Raw genomic sequence first — 19,654 nt, 5'->3', positions numbered from 1 at the left:
TTATTTTTACTTTAAAGCAATTTATAATACAGTTGACAAGAAAAAACTAAAAGAAAAAGATGATTGAACTTTACCATTGAAAGTTTGTGTGTCCAATCTTTTCCTGCAGAAAAGTCTCTGGGGGTAATTTTGAGAGGAAAAACAGCATTTTCTAAAATCTGAGAAAATATCAGTTTTAAACATGAAATTTCATAAATCATAAAGGTCTAGAATCACACTGCTGTTTCCCCATTTCCTTTAAATCTTTGGCATCCTTGTTCAAAAACCTAGTGCCTACAGCCTGGCCAGGGAGGGAGATGGGGATGATCACCTGTAAAAGACTGCCCACATCTCATTTTGCCATTTCCTCTATCCCTAACTAAAAACCAAGGCAAGTGAAAGTAAAAACCCCTATTTTTATATCATTTATATTAGACCTTCCATTCAAAAATCCAAGTTTCAAGTGTCTAGGCAACTTACAGCCCTTCTCATATTAATTCCACTTTTTTTTTCATTACATTTTTCTGGTAGCATAAATAGTTTAAAAGGAAGGAAGATCTGAGAATGTAGAGCCCAATCTCACAGAGTAGGAATGCACGTGACTTACCCAAGGTCATGAGGCTGAATAGGAACACTGAAATGAAACCCAAAAGTTCTCTTCTGTGCAAGTATCTACAATATACATTCTCCCCTTACACACACACACACACACACACACACAGTCCTTTGCAAAGTCTTCAAGTGGCTCTACATTAAGAATTGAAAGAAATTGGGGCGCCTGGGTGGCGCAGTCGGTTAAGTGTCCGACTTCAGCCAGGTCATGATCTCGTGGTCCGTGAGTTCGAGCCCCGCGTCGGGCTCTGGGCTGATGGCTCAGAGCCTGGAGCCTGTTTCCGATTCCGTGTCTCCCTCTCTCTCTCTGCCCCTCGCCCGTTCATGCTCTGTCTCTCTATGTCCCAAAAATAAATAAACGTTGAAAAAAAAATTAAAAAAAAAAAGAATTGAAAGAAGCAAAAACTAAAAACTTAGTTATAGTTACTGGCTCAACCATTTGCCCTTTATAAACTGCAGTTCTTTATTATTTATTTAAATGTAACATTTCAATTGCATGAGTTCAGACACTTTGTATTCTGAGCAATCCTAAATGTACTAATATTTTTAAATTATATGTTAAGTAAAAAAATCTTGTCTTTGATGTATTAACCTTGAATTTTTCTATTTCTTCCCATGCCCATTCATAATATTTCTACTGATTCTAAGTGGAGTAAGAACTTGGTTGTAAAATCCAAAAATGCCAAGAACCTCTGGCTTGTTTGATCTAAGATAAATGGAAGTTTGTGCAACTAACATGATTTTGGCAAAAACCTAATTTTTTAACTAAAAGAGCCATATAATTATAAAGAAGCTGTTTATATTAGAAGTAAAAATCTACAATAATAATAACAAGTATTTACTAAGTGATTATTATGTGCCAGACACTGTGCCTTAGTATTTACATATATTGTCTCATTTAATATTTCCAACAATCCCATGGGGAAGCTACTATTCCTATGCTCATTTTATAGACAAGGGAAATGGAAAAATTATGGAATTTGCCAAGATAACAAGCTAGTAAGTAGCAGAGTTGAGATTGGAACCAGGAAGTCTTAACTACTCCTTCAACCAGATAGTATAGAACAGTTATTAGCAAATTAGAAAAGTATGCTTTTGTGGGAGTTCAGTTTTCAGTTAAATGGTCTGCATACTTAATTTATGGCTGATACTGTGGTTAACACCATATCCCCTTTGGAAATGTTACTTGTCAAGCATAGGAGAGTACAGTAGTTGTGCTTGCTATTCTGTTCCCAAGACTCATTTTTAAAAATTCCGCTAATACGTTAAGATAGCAATAATGGAAAACATTAATTACATAATCAAACCATTAGGTTAAGAGTCTACACAAACATGACCTACCAACGTTCCAAGCTGATGGTAGAAATTAACGGGCTGATGGACTTTAACCATTGCATACAAACAACCCAACGTGCCCCTGTAAATCATTATTGAACTCATTACTCATTACAGATTGTACTTCTCATTATCATGCCACATGTAAAATCTCAACAAGATTTGCCTGACATCCAAACCAACTCTTATAGCTCAAGTAGCACGTTTCTCTGGTATGTCAGCCTGCTGCAGGTGTTTCTCTATCACAATGAATAATTATATCAAACAAAGACAAGAAATATTCTAAAGCTGACAAAACCACACATCTGAAATCTGTATTTTCTACCTCTTGGGAAATTAAAATCTACAAGTATAGGGGCTCCAGTGCCCATGTCTTGCGGCCATTCCAGGTTTATAAAGAAAGATATTTTCTTTGCAAGCCCAAAGATTGCAATAATACAGGAAATTAAACTATATTTATAGACCGGACACCAGAATGCCAGCATGCTCTCTTAGCTCTCTGAATCTCCCAACAAAAACAAAAACACTAGCAATCAAACGGGTGAGCAATAAATGACAAGTGTTTTGACAGCTCTAGAATACTTTGAGGTATTTTTAGCATATTTCTGAGTCGTATTAGCTTAACCTGTAATAGAATATAAATGAGCCCATATGGCACAGATGTAATTATGTTCCATGCGAGAAATCCCTGTGGTAGGTTGGGGAGGGGAGCCGGGGGAGAAGAATACACCAGCCCCACCCCCCTCCCCATCCTCTCCCCCTCACCACATGTGCCTTCTGGAGGGCATGATTTACACATCATTTGCATTGAGAAGAATATGAAGAAACACAATGCTAACAACACAGTACTGAAAAGGGTAAAAGAAAGATTGGGGATCCCTAGGGGTGCTGCTCTCTGTGACTGACATCCAGTTAGGAGCAGAGGAAGCTTCCCCTCGGGATCACATTTGATGAAGCGATCTTTGATTATGTGGGCACAGCAATCATAAGGCGTAATTATTATTACTGCAAGAGAATGGGCAACAAATCTCCGGGGAAAGCCTCTGTCACAGACACTTTGCTGGCGCACACTGGAAGCAAATGTTCTCCCAAGGATCATTTTCATTCCAACCTGATATTTAGCTGAAGCTTCTTTGACTACCAGTCATGAAACATTAAATATAGATTAGAGCCAGAGAGATGTTGAAAGTTGAAATTCACCGGAGGTGCACGCTTGTGTCCTTGAGAAACAACCCTGAATGCTGTCCAGATGTTGCATCAGCAAGGCAGAAAGGTCCCAAGCTGCAAGGAAGCCACAACAGAAGAGAGAGGGGGATGTTTAGTATTCTACCGGCCTTCTGTTTGGTTTATTTGTACTACATTAATTTAGCAGAGAATCCTAACAGGCTTTTAGTGGTGGATGTTGCAAAGTGTTCACTATCCCGAAAGAATGGAGAAATGCTTTTGTGCCAAGGAAGGGAGTAATTCAAAGCACGTAATTGATTTTCCACCATTTCAAACTGTGATAAGACTAAGGCCTAGCAACAGAAACATATGTTAGCAGTTTTGTCTGTGTTTCTCAATGAATCCACAAAAAAGAGCCCCCCTCATAACTTGTAGATGGTTAACTTGCTTTGAACATCTCACTATACATTAACAGACACTTGTGGTGGAATTTGGAATAAATTGGTCTGCTTTAGAAGAGTTTGCAGAAGGGCAGCTGTACTGTAAAGCAAAATTTATCCCCCAGGTGTGTGTTGGGAACACCTCTTCTGTTTCCTTGTTGAATTGTGGGTGCTGTGTGCTGCTTATCTGGGAGGTTCTCCTGATCCCCACCTGCCTGCCCCCCCCCACTTTTTCAGAACACGAATCAGAGGGAGGCTCTCCTGGTATAAGTTAGAAGCATATAACTCGCACTGTTCAGGGAAGACGCTTGCTCCCTAGCTGTCCCAGTGAACCAGAGATATTAAATGAGTCACCCTAGAGGAGGGAAATAGAGTTAGAGGAGATAGATAAGGAGATGGGGGTGGGGGGCAGGCAGGATTGGAAGTGAGATCCAGAAATTCCTTGCTGATGAGGGCTGCCAAGTGCTGGCTTGGATGAACAAAGGATTTTTCATTCCCACAGACCTTTAGAAACAGAAGGTACTGGTTTGTTCCTCTTGTCTTTCTAGAAGCGAAGAATTGAATTGAATTGAATGACATGCTAACCCCCTACACCTCACTTCCAGCTCTAAGATTTTAACTCTATCAAACTAGCTCACAGGATTTCTGGATCTGTCCCCTACCAAAAAAAAAAAAAAAAAAAAAAAAAAGGGGGAAAACTAAAAGCTTTGTCTGAAGTTGCAAATCACTGGGGGGTCTCATCATTGCTTCAGGGCCTAAGGTGATCATTAACAGTCTGCAAGGCAAGTGCCCGAGGCACAAGGAAGCAGGGAGGCACAGAGTGACTCTTACCTTATATGCATCCTTCCTGTGAATCACATGGAGGCCACTTTTGCAGTGTTGATTCTTGTGTTTACACTGCTGGTGGAAATAATAGATTTGTGTTGAATAAACCTGAAGTCACATTAAACAAATACAATTCACCAAAAAGGGGGGAGGGGGAAGCCAGTCTCTACCAATTTTTATCAACCTTTGTTTCACTTCTATGAGAACCCTGGTAACTGGGCACAACAGTAACCTCAAGAAATATTGCCATAGTCTATCAATGGAATACCCTTCCTATAATAGTTCTAGGGTGAGGGTGGGGTTGAAGAATGGAATGGGAAATGTCTCACCAGATAGAAGCCCTTTGAGTTGGATCTTAAAGGATGAAAAGGATTTTTCTGGGTGAATGAGGTTGGGGGAGTGCGGTGCTATGGACAACATTCCTACAGTTGGAATGGCACATGCAAACAGAGGCTCGGAATTGTAAGTTGTCAGGAAACTGCAAATACTCTGGTATGGTTCGAAGGTAGTATATAAGAGAGATGTTAAAAGGAGAAAGTGAAGGGGTAGATGGTGACCATCCTCAGGAGTTTCCTGCCACTGAAGGCTTTTGAGTAGAGGTGGAACAAGGATTCTGCAGGAGCGGTCAGCTCAGTTAGATGGGATTGTAGCGATCCCCATGGGAGAGGATGAGCTACTGAACTAGTCCATTAACAGTGTGAATGGAGAATATAGAATGGATAGGAGAGAAGTTAAGGTGGCAGAATCTACTGTATTCAGAATGTGAGGAGTGAGGGAAAAGGGGAGTCTAGGATGATTTACAGGTACAATAAGCAAATAATTGAAATGTCATCTCCACATTGATTATTGGGTTACTCAAGTTGCAACTTTTATGTTCTTGTGTTTGATTCTCATTTGATTTGGGGAGGCTTGACTTGGAATTCCCAGGTAGCCTCTGAGTAGTCAGCAAAGGGAAGGCACACAAAGGAAGGTGTGGGAAGCAGGCATTCATGCCAGGAGACTCAAGATTGTGGACAGTGGGGGAAGGTGAGTATAACCACTGATACAGGCATTTAGGAAGGAACTATAACAAAATGTATTAAAAGTCTTTAAAATTATTCTACTTTTGACCAACAAATTACAATTGTGGGAATCTATCCTAAGGAAATGACCCGACTACTCAAATTCTGTGCAAATGTTCACTGCAGCATTATTGTAATGGGAAAAACTTCTTAATGATCAATAATTGAAGCATAGTTACATAATTGCTCCAGAAGTAGTTGACACAGTTACATAAGAGAACAAAATGAATAAAAATTGGAAAACAGGAGGTAAAATACTCCTAATTCACATAAGAGATGGATATCTATATGGAAAACCTCAAGAGAATCAACTAAAAAACTACTATAAGTAATTAGAATATTCAGTAAAATGACAGATTACAAAATTTGTAAAAAAAATGTTCACAATGATTACATATGATACATAGAAAATACAACACAGTGAAAAAAATGTCATTTGCTAAAGGGACATAAAATGATTAAAAAACTAAAGAGAAATATCCTAACTGAAAAAAAAAATTAAATAGCCTATTCGGTGAAAAAATAATTCAACAAGATAAGGAAGTCAGTTCTTCTTAAACCAAACTGTAAATTTCATAAGCTTCTGAGTAAAGATACTAGCAGAGTGGTGATGGTAATTTTGGGGTGTTTTGTTTTTCTTTTCCAAGGGGCGAAATTATTTTAAAGTTCACAAGAGGGGGGAAGCCGTTCAATAATGGCCTGGAGATTTTTATAAAATCAAAAGTAATGGAGACTAACCTTATGCTGCCATAATATTTCAATAAATAAAACCCTTATGCACTGGTAATTAAATATATGGTCAGATCAATGGGAGAAAATTGTAAGTTTGGAGTAGAACTGAATATACACTGGAATTTAGCCTATGATAACAGTCCAGCATTATTCTGGTGTTAAATTCCAATGAGATGGTGGCCCCTTCAGAAGCAGCCTTATAGTATTTCAAAATTCAGTGGATTTTGAGTGAGTAATTGCTTACTTATTGGGGAACATTATAATTTGGTTCTGTTCTTTACGATGAGTGTATTTGTGTCAATACAAGGGTTTTTAACCAATTATTGTATATAATTAAATCACTATTTGTATTTGTATGTAACCAGATACCTGGTGAGCAGCATACGCGTGACATTTTGCTTAATGCAGACATTCTTGGGCACCCAAAGAAACAAAGCCATTACATTATCATCTTTAGCAAAAGGTTTGATAGGTGAGGCATTTAAAACTTCTGGCTAAAATAAGGTTTGGGGATTATTAACGGATTTAATTTCTGCAAGCCAGCCCCATGACACATTACCATGGCTAGCTAAGCATTAACTGGATTTTCCATCCGTGTCCCATATTGTTGGGCTCAACCTTAACTTGTCAGCTTGGGCAAATCCCTTAACCCCTGTAAGCCTCAGTTTCTTCCTCTGTCAAATGCAGGGGTTAGGCGAATTGATCCCTCTAGGCCCTTCTTACTCAAAGCTTCTGTTATTCTGGCTACAGCAGCCAGCTACCATCCTCTGTTGCACTAAGCATAAGGTGAAACAAAAGAAATATGCTTAGTAAAAAACAGTGCGGACATTTTACAGAAAGTGGTTACCACTTAAGAACCATGATTTCCAAGTGTTTTTGAGACTGCAATTCAGTGTTTAAAAAAAAAGAACAAGAAAAAAAAGAGCATGCATCTCAATATTTATAAATGCACTTACTTGTAAATTATACACATTTATTGCTATAGATGTGTGTGTATGTTTATGTGTATATGTATTAAGGTATATTGTAGTGACATGTTCACTTAAACACATCCAAAAATATGAAACTAAAAATCCTAACATTTTTTTCCATACCCCAGTGGATCATGTATATCCTCTGGAACTGCTACTTTAGAGAACAGAACTGGTTTATTTTTCATTTAGTATATTTAATGGAGAGCTAACTTGTAGGACCCGGAGGTTTTTCTATCTAGCGGCAAAAAGACAAAATACTGAAAATAAGTTTGTTTTTCAGCCTGACAGATGCCACCAACTAATTTGTGGTTGAGAGGCAGCCAAATGATGATTTAAAAAAATTCCTGAATCTGAAGTCAGAAAACCATGGGTTGAATCCCCATCTCCAGGGGCTTCCACCACTATTCTTGCATATTAATTCTTTGTGCCTTGGTTTCTTAATGTATTGAATAGAGTTATTATTATATGCCCTACATAGCTCATAGCAACATATATATAGTGACTAGATATATTTATATATTATTGAAACTAGATTATATACATATATATATCATACAAACGTAAAGTGTAAGAATTATTATTACCAAATACACAAATAGCATAAATTCCAACCCACCTTCACCTTATACAACTGTCTTCATTCTTACACACATGTAACCTCACCAAAGAGTACCATGTACTGTATCCTAAATTGATAAATCTTCTATTAGGAAAAAAAACCCAGAGCATTAGAGTTGCAAACCTTCTGAAAATAATGCGGATTTTCTCATCTTTGTAACAAGATTTATTCCCAGGTAAAAAATAGCTATTTTGGTAACAGGGACCTCCTACATGTTCTGTTCACATCCTGCTCCCTCCACCCCTCAACCTTACCATCCAGCAGCTATCCACTTCTCCCTGGCAGGATGGGTCTACCACTTCCAGGGCACTGTCCCATGATCAGATGATCTCTGTGCCCTGTTATCACACATATCTGCCCTGTGGCCCATTCTCTCTGAATTCTGCCATCTCCTCCCTGGAAGAACAGTATCCTTGGGAACATGATATAAATGCCATTTACTGTTGGTAGGTATGACGTCCTGCCCCAAGGACACTTGCATTTAAGCAGAGAATAGAGAGCTGAACATATCATGTATGAAGTCAAAAAATAATGAACTGATGGTTGGATTGTAAACAAGAGCCTGGCAAGTGGTGGTGGGGGAAGCATTTGACTTCAGCTCCCAACTCATCGCCATTGCCTCTATTAATCTCCAGCTCCCTCAGAACTCACCCTGCCTCCCATAATCCCTAATCCTGGAAGTCAAGATCAAGCCTGGGCCCAGGAGACAAGGACTACAGCACGTTTGGCAACTGTTTTTCCCTACAATCAGGTGGTGAGACTCAGAATAAACTGCTGTTACATTTTCTCCAATTCAGGGGAGCCCACTACTGGGCTCCTTCATTGTTCCTTAATCTCCCTGGATGTCAACCTCCCTGCCTTCCAACTGATGGCAGCTAAGATTTATTGACCACTAGCTATGTGCCAGGTTCTATTGTAAATACTATACATGTTCGAACTCATGCAATCCTCACGACCCTGTGACACTGAAATTATATATCAGAATGGAATATCCAGCTGAATATCAATCCTGGGCACAGGTACTATTAATATCCCCATTTTAGGGGCACGAGGGTGGCTCAGTTTATTTCTGTTCAGGTCATGATCTCACCATTAGTGAGCTTGAACCTGGGCCCAGTCTCTGCACTGACAGCTCAGAGCCTTTTTGGGATTCTCTCTTTCCCTCTCTCTCTGCCCCTCCCCCACTTGCTTGAGTGTGCATGTACACACACATGCTCTCTCTTTCAGAAGTAAATAAATAAGCATTAAAACATTTCCATTTTAAAAATGAAGAAATATCCTTTCATAAAACAACTACTTTTATACAGCATATAGCTTCTACTATATGCCAGGTGCTATTACAGGCCCTATGTATACTCCTGTGAACACAATACAAAAAAACAACCCTCAGAGATCTTCAATTATTAGGAAGGTTAATAAAGATAATTTTTAGGAAGACTTTTGGCAGAGATCTTAAATCAGACAAGACAGCTACCTCTGCTGCCAGGCCTTGACTTTGCAGTTGATAGCTGCTTATCAACTTTTGTAGTGTAATCAGACTTCCAGTGGATTGGAGCCCTGCTTCCTCTCATATGCAGCATCACCTCCAGCTTTATTTGCACTCTGTGGGCTCTGAGGAACCAAATGGCTGAATCTCTTCTCTCTCACAAAGGAATCCATTCAAGGAAGTGGGCTTGGACAATGGCAGAAGACTGTGTAGTTTTATCTGAACGAGTCATATGGACAGAAGAGAGGTTGATTTCCAACCAAGAAACTTTTTAGAAGTTATAAAGCCACTTCAAAAGAACGAAAACAAAACAAAACAAAAGCATGCTTTGCACTGGAAACTCCTAGCTACATGTTAGAATTCACTAAAGACAAAACCTCAACTTGGTTTAAAAACAGAAGCAACTTCTCTTTGTGAATATAGAACAAAGTAAACTAGGATCTTGATCTTGAGGGTACTCTATAAAGAAATTTTCTACCATTAGCGTCTTGATAGGACTTAGGTGGCCAGTCATGATGAAAAGCATTGTGTTTCTAAACTTGAATCCCAGACTTTTAACATAAAAATGTCCTTTGGACCTTGAAAGCCAACTATCTCAGAGAGAAGGCACCAAAGAGAGTAAAACTAAATAACTAACGTGGGGCATACCATAACTGCTGGGACAGTGTGACAATGCGGAGCAAGGTAGGGCACTTTGGGGTAGCAGGTGACTGATGAACAATTTGCAGACAACTTCCTAGGCTATAAGGTAGGACTGGGGGAGGTACTAAGATCACCATAACAATGGAAATATTATGCTTCCGTCTTTGCTTGTCACTCACCTGAGACATTACTCTCCTTTTTTCATTTAGATATGTAAGTTACATGATTTTATATAGTTTTTTGATTTAAAAAATATATGCTTAGGATAAAACTGCAAACATTACAAAACTAACAGAGTTGGAAATGACAGTTCTTCCTGTATGACTATACTTTCTTTTTTTTTAATTTTTTTAATGTTTATTAATTTTTGAGACACAGAGAGACAGAGCATGAGTGGGGGAGGGGCAGAGAGAGAGGGAGACACAGAATCTGAAACAGGCTCCAGGTTCTGAGCAGTCAGCAAACAGCCCGACGCGGGGCTCAAACTCACAGACCATGAGATCATGACCTGAGCCGAAGTCGGAAAGTCAACCGACTGAGCCACCCAGGCACCCCAATATACTTTCTAATTTGTCCAGGACAGTCTTGTTTTACATCTGTTATCTTATTATTAGTAGCACACCCTTCATTCTCAAAGTCATTCCTGTTTGGATGATGAACCGTTTGTCACCCTATTCATAACCTTCACCCTAGACCTCACTATGGTTATCTCTCTTAGTTCATTTCTAAAATACACCTTCACCCACTAATTTCAAGAACTCTGAAGAGTAACTCACATGTGCTCAAGAACATGGTCCTCAGAGTTATTAAATGATGGCCACCATTTCCCTCTTTCTGAGATGCACTTCTGAAGCTTGCAGCATCCCATGGAGCTTCACCTGCAATCTTTCTAATATCCCATCAGCACCGGGTCACTTCTTTTTAATGTCAAAACCAGTCAGTTCCCTCTGCACTGATGATGCTGTGACATGTTAGCTCTAGTGAAGCAAATGCACCCAAACTGCCAGAGCTGTCAATGAGCCAACACTTTCAGCAACAGAGTCACAATGAACTTCATTAAAGCAGAGCACATCCTTCATGATGCGCTTTGTCAATGCAGTGAGGAGGCACACTACGTGTCTTTATAGACTTTAATGAAAACAAAACTTTTGGTTTTCATCCTCAGGCTGTCTTGTTGGTAGGCTTTAGGTACAATTCCATGGGGATCCATTCAAGGGCAGTACACTTGTACATCCCACTCCTGATACTCTGGCACTAATCTTCCACCATGCTGGTGGGATGCTAAGGTGAGTTGTTTCCCAGGAGGTGACTTGGTCCTCATTAAGACAGAATTCTGCCTGTGCTCTAGTTATGCAGGCATGTATGAGTCACAGTGTGATCTCATTTGCCACATGCAATAATTTCTTAATCTATTTATATCCTTGGTCCCTATTCTCTTTACCTTCTGCCTCATTTTTCCCCTCCCTCTTCCACATTTTCTTTTGACAGTTTTCTGATCCCTAGGTATTTTAGTAGTGGAGTATTTGTTCATTTTCTTAATTCTTATACTTTATTTTTTATGTTAGTGGAAGAAAGCAGGAGAAAAAAAAATCTTTGTTCTGTGGAAGGATACCTCTTTCCAACTGTGAATTTCTAGAGAACAGGACCATGTCATAGCACAAGTCCAATGCCTTGTGCATAAGGCCTTAATAACTGCTATTCTGACTCAGAAAATAAAGCTCAGGATTTATAATAAATACTTCATATTATTAACTTTTTGACAGAACGTAAATATAGATGTCAAGATATTAAAAACATTGGGTGGGTTCAGAATTATAGATGCGGGTTTTCTTTCATGGCATCCAATAGCTAACCTTTCCCCAAAAGGAAAGAAAGCAGACAGGACAGGATTTTTGTCTCTTCAGCATCTGCTAACAGAAAACCTACATTTCATTAGGGCTGCTTATGCGAATGTATGTTAAGAAGCAAACCATTTTTGAATAACTTCAGTTTGGGTAGTTTTCCACTTCTTACAGTTTTTTGCCCTAGTGTTCCAGAAGTTTCTCTTGTCAGTTAGCCAGTAGCTGGCTGTTGCATCCTGATGATATGTTCAAACATAAGGATTCAGTGTAAGGTCAACAAAAAGGCCCTCTCAGATCCGGAGGGAGTTCGCACAGCCTGCCTACATTCCTGCACACTACAGCTCCATGTTTCCTAAGACCCTGGCTTAGTTTGCCAAATGGGACAAGTTAAGATAATTTTAAGCAGCCTTAAATTGCACTGCAGCGTTTTGTATGAAGGAACTGAAATCCTGTGCTAATTAGGAATATTTATATCATGGGGATGTCTTGCAGAGTAGAATTTTTAAAAACCAAATTATACTGAGTTCTCACCATAACACTCTCCTTAGACTTCCCACTGTGGGACCTCCTTTGGGGTGTGAGTGGCTTCTAAAAAGATCCTTTTAATGCTTCAGGAATAAAAAACCTTGAATACTGCCTGAGATGCCCAAATTGATTCAGCATTGCAGCCGAGAGTATTGTAGAGAGCTCAAGACAACAAATAAAAATAAACCTTGGAATGATTAAATTCTAAACTAACATTGTATTAACTAATAAATTATTAGATACCTTATTTTAATGAAATGGTCCTATCAGAAAAACAATTTGATCTGCTCACTGCCTTAACCTTCCCTGAAACAATGCCTCTTGCTACTATGAGATTGTCACAGCCCCTCTTTTTAACAAAACAGATCTAGTGGTAGAACCACATGAAAGAACATAGTATTTATACATATTCTGTAATTGATCTAAAGAAGACTTGACCCAAATAAAACTTTAGCCAGGCAACATGTTAAGCTGTTGAGATACTAAATAAAGCAGTGACTATCAATTGGTAAGGAAAAGAGGTAACTCTACAAACTATTAATTTTTTTTAATGTTTATTTATTTTTGAGAGACAGAGACAGAGGGACAGAGTGCAAACAGGGAAGGGGCAGAGAGAGAGTGAGACAGAATCCAAAGCAGTCTCCAGGCTCTGAGCTGGCAGCACAGAGCTAGATGCAGGGCTTGAACTCACAAACTGCAAGATCATGACCTGAGCTAAAGTCAGATGCTTAACCGACTGAACCACCCAGGCGCCCCTACGAACTATTACATAAAATGCGTAAACTCTAAGATACTGAATGTACAGGATGCTACATAAGTGCATAGGAAGGACACATAACTGCTAATTATGTGTCTTTGGGGGTCCAGGAGACATATCAGGCAGAGAACACATATATTAAATGATGGCAAATTTTTCCAAAGCTCTTGAAAGCTTTGGTGGGGGGTAGAGAGAGAGATAAGTGTCATATTTTTAGAACTATGAATTAGAAGAACAACACAAATTTCCCGATAAATAATTAGACGTACTGGATTTTTTTTTCCTTCGGCACTCAATACATAATTACATTAAAAAGGCAAACGCACATGTTTCACATTATCCTTCCATACACAGCTGACATCAAACTGGTTGATAAGAGTGATACGACAGATGACAAAATTTAAACTGAAATTTATCATTTTAGTCTGGCAAGATGAAGTTATTTTCCCTGAAGGAAACAGAATTACATTTATCTGGAATACAAATAAAGGCTTACATTTAGATTAGAAAATGGAAGCTGAGGAAAACCTGGTTTGGAGAGCAGATGGGCATTTTGCACACCAATAGACTAAAATCTGAAAAACATATTTTCATTCTGGGAGTCACTTATGAAGAGGAACAGCAACAACTGACCTATATTCATGGGAGGGTAGTAAGTCAGGAGTGATTGATGTAATCTATTTGACACAACCACCCTTTCTTGAGTACCCGCTTTGTGCCAGGCCTGAGGATATGAAAATGAAGACACTTCCCTCCTGTGAAACCAATCACTGTCCACTGGGGAAGGCTGACACATAAATGAATCACAGTGATAAATTCTATACAATGCTTGCTTAAAAAGTGCTATGGGAACACAGAGAGAGGAAAATTAATTCTGTCTGGGGGCATTAAGGACCCACCAAGAAAAAAAGAACATGAGTTTGGCCTGGAAGACTGGAATTTGAATTTTCTCAGTGGTAACTGAGGGCAGGCGAACGGGGGAATAAATAAAGACTTGGCACGCAGAAGGAAGTGAGAGGCTAATTTTAGCTCTTCTATCATCTGGAATAGTCAGCAATGAAAAGGACTGCATCAAGATTCAGCATCTTCTTGAGACCGGAGGGATCACACAGAGAATAGAGAGTGACTCTACAACAGTCAGTAAAAGATTCTAAATTGTTTGTAGTCTTAGGAGCATTATGAATTTTACAGTTTGTCACTTTATACTTTGGCTCCTAGGAAGCTCAAAGACAATTTTAACCCACTTCTGGTGAGTATACAAGCCTAATGACACACGTGTTGCATATAACAAGTTACCTGTTTCTACACACTGAAAACAGTAAGTTCCACTACTAATAGTAATACTTCATATTTTTCCACATTTATGTTATACTACACATTTTGATAAGCCATATCCATCCTTTTTATTAATATTATATTAACGCATCCTTAATATTAATATTAGCCTGATATATAAATAGATAGGTAAACTATGAACTAATTCTAGTGTCGCTTTGTTTTTTCAGTTTATTTAGAGGCATGAAAACCATCATGACTTTCCTTTTTCACCATTGAATTGTTTCAAAATAATGAAAAATGAAAATGCAAACCAAAACCACATTGAGATACCATTTCACACTTATTAAAATGGCTACAATAAAAAAAAACAATAACAAGTGTTGGCAAGGAGGTGAAGTAATTCGAAATTACAATGTTGGTGGGATGGTGAAGCCACTTTGCAAAACTGTTTAGTAGCTCCTCAAAAAATTAAACATAGAATTACCATGTGACCCAGCACCACTCTAAGTTTTTTTACACAATAGAATTGAAAGCCTATGCCCCCACACAATTGACGAGGATGTGGAGAAAGGGGAACCCTCTTACACTGTTGGTGGAAATGCATACTGGGGCAGCCACTCTGGAGAACAGTATGGAGGTTCCTCAAAAAGTCAAAAATGAAACTACCCGATGACCCAGCAATCACACTACCAGGTATTTACGCAAAGAATACAAAAATACCAATTCAAAGGGATATGTGCATCCCAATGTTTACTGCAGCATTACCTATAATGGCCAAATTATGGAAATAGCCCAAATGTCCATCGACTGATGAATGGATAAAGAAGGGGTGGTGTATACACACACATACACACACACACACACAACGGATTATTGCTCAGCCATAAAAAAAGAATGAAATCTTGCCATTTGCAACACTATAGATGGAGCTAGGGAGTATTATGCTAAGTGAAATAAGTCAGTCAGAGAAAGCCAAACAACATACAATTTCACTCATATGTGGGCTTTATGAAACAAAACAAATGACCAAAGGAAAAAAATAGAGAGGCAAACCAAGAAATAAGACTCTTAACTATGGAGAACAAACTGATGGTTACCAGAGGGGAGGTGGGTGGGAGATGGGTGAAATAGGTGATGGGGATTAAGGAGTGTGCTTGCTATGATGAACACTGGATGATGTATGGAAATGTTGAATCATTATATTGAACACCTGAAACCAATATTACACCACATGTTAGCTAACTGGAATTTAAATAAAAATTTTAAAAAAGATTTAGGAAATGGCTGTTTAATTACTTTTTTCTTATTAACCATGAACTTTCTTTTGAATTAGTATTAAGACTATTAATAGGTAGTTAGATTTAATAAATATTTTGAAATTTAATATCCATCTTTATTTAGATGATGAAAATATTTTAATAATAAAATTATCAAAAATTATTTTTGTATTCCCTAGCTAGACGCTAACAATGATAGTCACCATACTTGGAGGAGGTATTTCTTCCAAGCATGTTCCCAGGACAAAGAAAAAGGCTGCTTGAAATTTTCCAAGCTCCAGTAAATTCTGTGGAATAAAATTACTTCATTCTAAAAAGATGTGACTGTCCTCTCCCCTGTACTGTAATTATTCTTTCCTATGAAGCAAGTTCTTAAAATGTTTAAGACAACATGAGTTTAGATATCTCAGGCTTGGGTTTGTTTTTATAATCTTGTAAAATCAGTTGGGATATAGTGTAGCCCCATTTTACTCACGTTTCCCAGTTACCTGGATTAATTGATGTGAACAACAACAGTGGTGCTTTGAAGCACTCAGGTACAACAGTGGAAATGATCACATTTCTTAGTGGATGAATGAATTTCTCTTTCATAAAGCTTTGTTTATGCAAATAAATAGAGTATTACCTTGATTAGTGAATTCCCTGGGAAGTAAGGGCCTTCTAAGAAGTCACTTGTATTAAAAACCTAAACAAACAAAATCGGAAAGGATGGGAAGGTGAGCTGCCTGAGAAGCCTCCAAGGTCAGCTTCTGCCAATGGCTGCTCCACTGAAAGCGAATAGGTCCTGCCTGTGGGAAACTGGTACCTTTTGAAGTCCCACCTCTGCCTGACCATCAAGCCTCCACCTGCTGTACTGTCTCCCTCTCTATATTGTTACCACAAGCTGTCTCTAAGAAAGAGACAATATACATCCTTCTTCCCTACCTAGTGTTTGGTGAACTAATTCGATTCTGAAAGCCTTCTTTTTTTGTAAAGTTTATTTATTTATTTATTTTGAGAGAGAGAGAGAGAGAGAGAGAGAGAGAGCGCAAATAAGCAGGGGAGGGGCAGACAGAGGGGAAGAGAGAGAGAATCCCAAACAGGATCCATACTGCCAGTGCAGAGCCCTATACCGGACTTGAACCCATCAACTGTGAGATCATGACCTGCACCAAAATCAAGAGACAGATGCTCAACTGGCTCAGCCAGTGAAGCACCCCTAGATTCTGAAAGTCTTCTAACTAAAGGGACAATTCTAAGTTAAGCTTTAACCTCTAGTTATGAAATCAAGGCCCTATCTTTTTATTAAAAAAAAAAAAGCAAAATTAAAAGAATTTGAGACCTGGGCAAACCACTCCGTTGCTTTGAAGAGGGGCCTGTCAGGCATACCAGCCTGGCCCCTGGCTGTTCCTGATTTAGATCTTTGGGGAAAAGACAATTCAGACAGGACAGGTCTGCTCCCTGCTGACAGTCCAAAAAAGTTACTTCTCATAGATTGAGGTCCTGAATCCAGTGAAGTTTCCACAACTTTATAAGAGGAGGTGTGCAAGTGAAAGGAATGGGTAGGGGCTTGCCTTGAAGTTGTGTTTGCTAAACACTTCATAAAACTTGAGAAACATGGGGAGAGGCTGATGGAGCAGAGGGTCCTACTACCACCGTCACTCCTGTATATCTTGTCACCAATTTCACTCAAGATCACCCTGCCCCTACTTGGGTCTGCTAGTGTGTTTCTTCTCTAAGTCATCTTTATTATTCGACTGAGTGCTACCGGTTCCTTACTCGTTTCTTTAGCTTTACTTAGCGCAGTGTTTAAAAAAGCACAAGAACCTCTAGTATGCAAACCACCAGAATGGAGGTTCCTGAATCCCTCCCTGGCCAACAAAGTCAGTCTCTAAAACAGAGGCCAGAAATCTTCATATTTAATAAGCTCCTTGAGTGATTCTTAAGTATACTCAATTTTAAGAATTCTTAGTATCCATTGCCACCTGTGATAAATAGTGTATGTTTTGAAGATCATCTGATTTTAACATTGAATTAGGTTTCACTATAACTTGCCTTAGCTGAGATCTTTAAGCATACCCTACACCTCTTATGCTAATTCAACATGGCTCTAATGAAACAAATGTTTAAACACATGGCTATTTATACAGCCATTACTGCATTCAGGTGACCCTTTTCTGTTACTGAATTATCCCTACTTGGGGAAAAAAGGTTACAGAGAGCATGAATGGTGTAAAACTTTTAAAGAAAATAAATGATAGTGGTATTAGACAATCACTTTGTAGATGTTAACTCATTACTGATTTCTAGAAATTCTGCCATATCTTTATATAATCCCTGAAAATTTTGGTGCTTGCAAATAATGCATATTTGGAGATTCCTATGAATATTTGAAATCCTTCTTCTTATATAGCTGCCGAAAAAGGCATATTTTTTCAGACAGATTTATATGTATATGGGAGGAAAATGTGTACTTTTAGCCATAACAGTCTAGATAGAAAAAAATCTTGCAGTTGGTTTCAAGTGTAGACTCAAAATTACATTTTAGAGAACATTTTTAAAAATGCATTTGTAATGCCAGAAAAATTTCTTCTCCAAAAGTGTCAACATAACATTTTAAACTAGGGCAGGTGTATTCATTACCTGAATTTGTATAAAATGCAACCCAGGCAACTGAGATTTTTCTTTTTCTAAAAAACATTTAAATTAAAAATCATGAGAAAAAAATTCCCTATAAACATAATGGTAACTTCATAAAGAATTAAAATCTATAATCGCAGCTAGGAATACAGATCAGATTAATCAGAGATGAGATGAACTATGTCCACTATCTCTCACACGTAGCCCTTCATCAAAAGGCAAAAGTGCAATCATTTGAAAGATGTGTTTCTCGGGAAAACCATAAAGTTATATCACCTGTAATAAAAGTGGTGGGCTTATATGTGTTCACTTGGGAGAAGATGGTTGACATCAGTCATTCTCCATCTCTTTCTGACCTATTTCTGGGACAGACACAAAACATGAATCTAGAGGGATATGTATTGAAACGACACATAGGGCAACATAAAGGGTAGCAAAGGGGAGGATGTGTAGCAAGGAAGAGGAAGAAAGATGACATCTGGAATATAAAGAAATCTATAGAGTTAGAGGATTAGGACTGCAGACTGCTTAACAGAAAATGAGGTAAAGGGAGAGGGGAAATCAATGAGGAATTGGCCATTGACAGAAGCATACTTTGAGAGAATGAAATGGAGAACAGAAGAAATTCAGGAAGCCGGTTTTTAAAAAACAGAATTGTAAAGAACGAGAATGTGGCGGGAATACTTCTAAAAGAAAGATCCTCTAGCTGTTTCCAACAGCTAAACATAGATGTAGCAGATAGAATAATGGTCCTCAAAGATGTCCATGCTCTAATCCTCAAAACCTTATCCTGTGTCAACCTAATCATATGAGTCCTTAAAAGCAGAGGACCATTCCCAATTAGAGAGAATCAGATAGTAAGAGAAAAAACTTGACCCAATATCGCTGGCTTTGAAGATGGAGGAAGCATGCCATGAGCCATGGGGGTGGCCTCTAGAAGCTGGAAAAGGCAAGGAAATGGATTTTCCCTTAGAACCTTCAGAAAGAAACATAGCTATGCAACACTTTGATTTTAGCCCAATGAGACCAATGTCAGACCTCTGACCTATAGAATTATAAGATAATAAATTTGTGTTTTTTAAATTTTTTTAATGCTTATTTATTTTTGAGAGAGAGAGAGAGAGAGAGAGCGAGCAGGGGAGGGGCAGAGAGAGAGGGAGACACAGAATCCGAAGCAGGCTACAGGCTCTGAGCTGTCAGCACAGAGCCCAATGCAGGGCTTGGACTCACAAACCACGAGATCATGACCTGACCTGAAGCCAGCTGCTCAACCCACTGAGCCACCCAGGTACCCCAATAAATTTGTGTTTTTAAAGTTTCTGGTAATTTGTGACAGTGGCGATAGAAAATCAATACACTAGACCACAGGAGCGACCAAGGTACCAAAATGGCTAGCTGCTGTTTCTAAATGAGGAACTGATGTCATAACCAATCAACCACTTTGATACAAGCCCTAAACCCTGCTCAAATTCATGCATCAAAATACAT

At 38.7% G+C, this 19,654-nt stretch overlaps 1 protein-coding gene across 1 annotated transcript in view; it reads right to left on the bottom strand.

Annotated features, from left to right (window-relative positions):
- Positions 1–1,045: 1,045 nt before the first annotated feature.
- Positions 1,046–19,654, bottom strand: part of CDK14 (cyclin dependent kinase 14) — a 674,504-nt gene continuing 655,895 nt past the window's right edge. Inside the window, exons 17-18 of the transcript XR_006594842.1 lie at positions 4,362–4,430; positions 1,046–3,207 (exon numbers count right to left, since the gene is read on the bottom strand). The gene's annotated coding sequence lies outside the window, so the exon portion shown is untranslated. The remainder of the gene's footprint in view (positions 3,208–4,361; positions 4,431–19,654) is intronic.

This window comes from Felis catus, chromosome A2 (assembly GCF_018350175.1).
Source record: "Felis catus isolate Fca126 chromosome A2, F.catus_Fca126_mat1.0, whole genome shotgun sequence".
Lineage (NCBI taxonomy): Eukaryota > Metazoa > Chordata > Mammalia > Carnivora > Felidae > Felis > Felis catus.
Note: the sequence above shows the minus strand (reverse complement) of the source record. Positions and strands in the feature narration are given on the sequence as shown.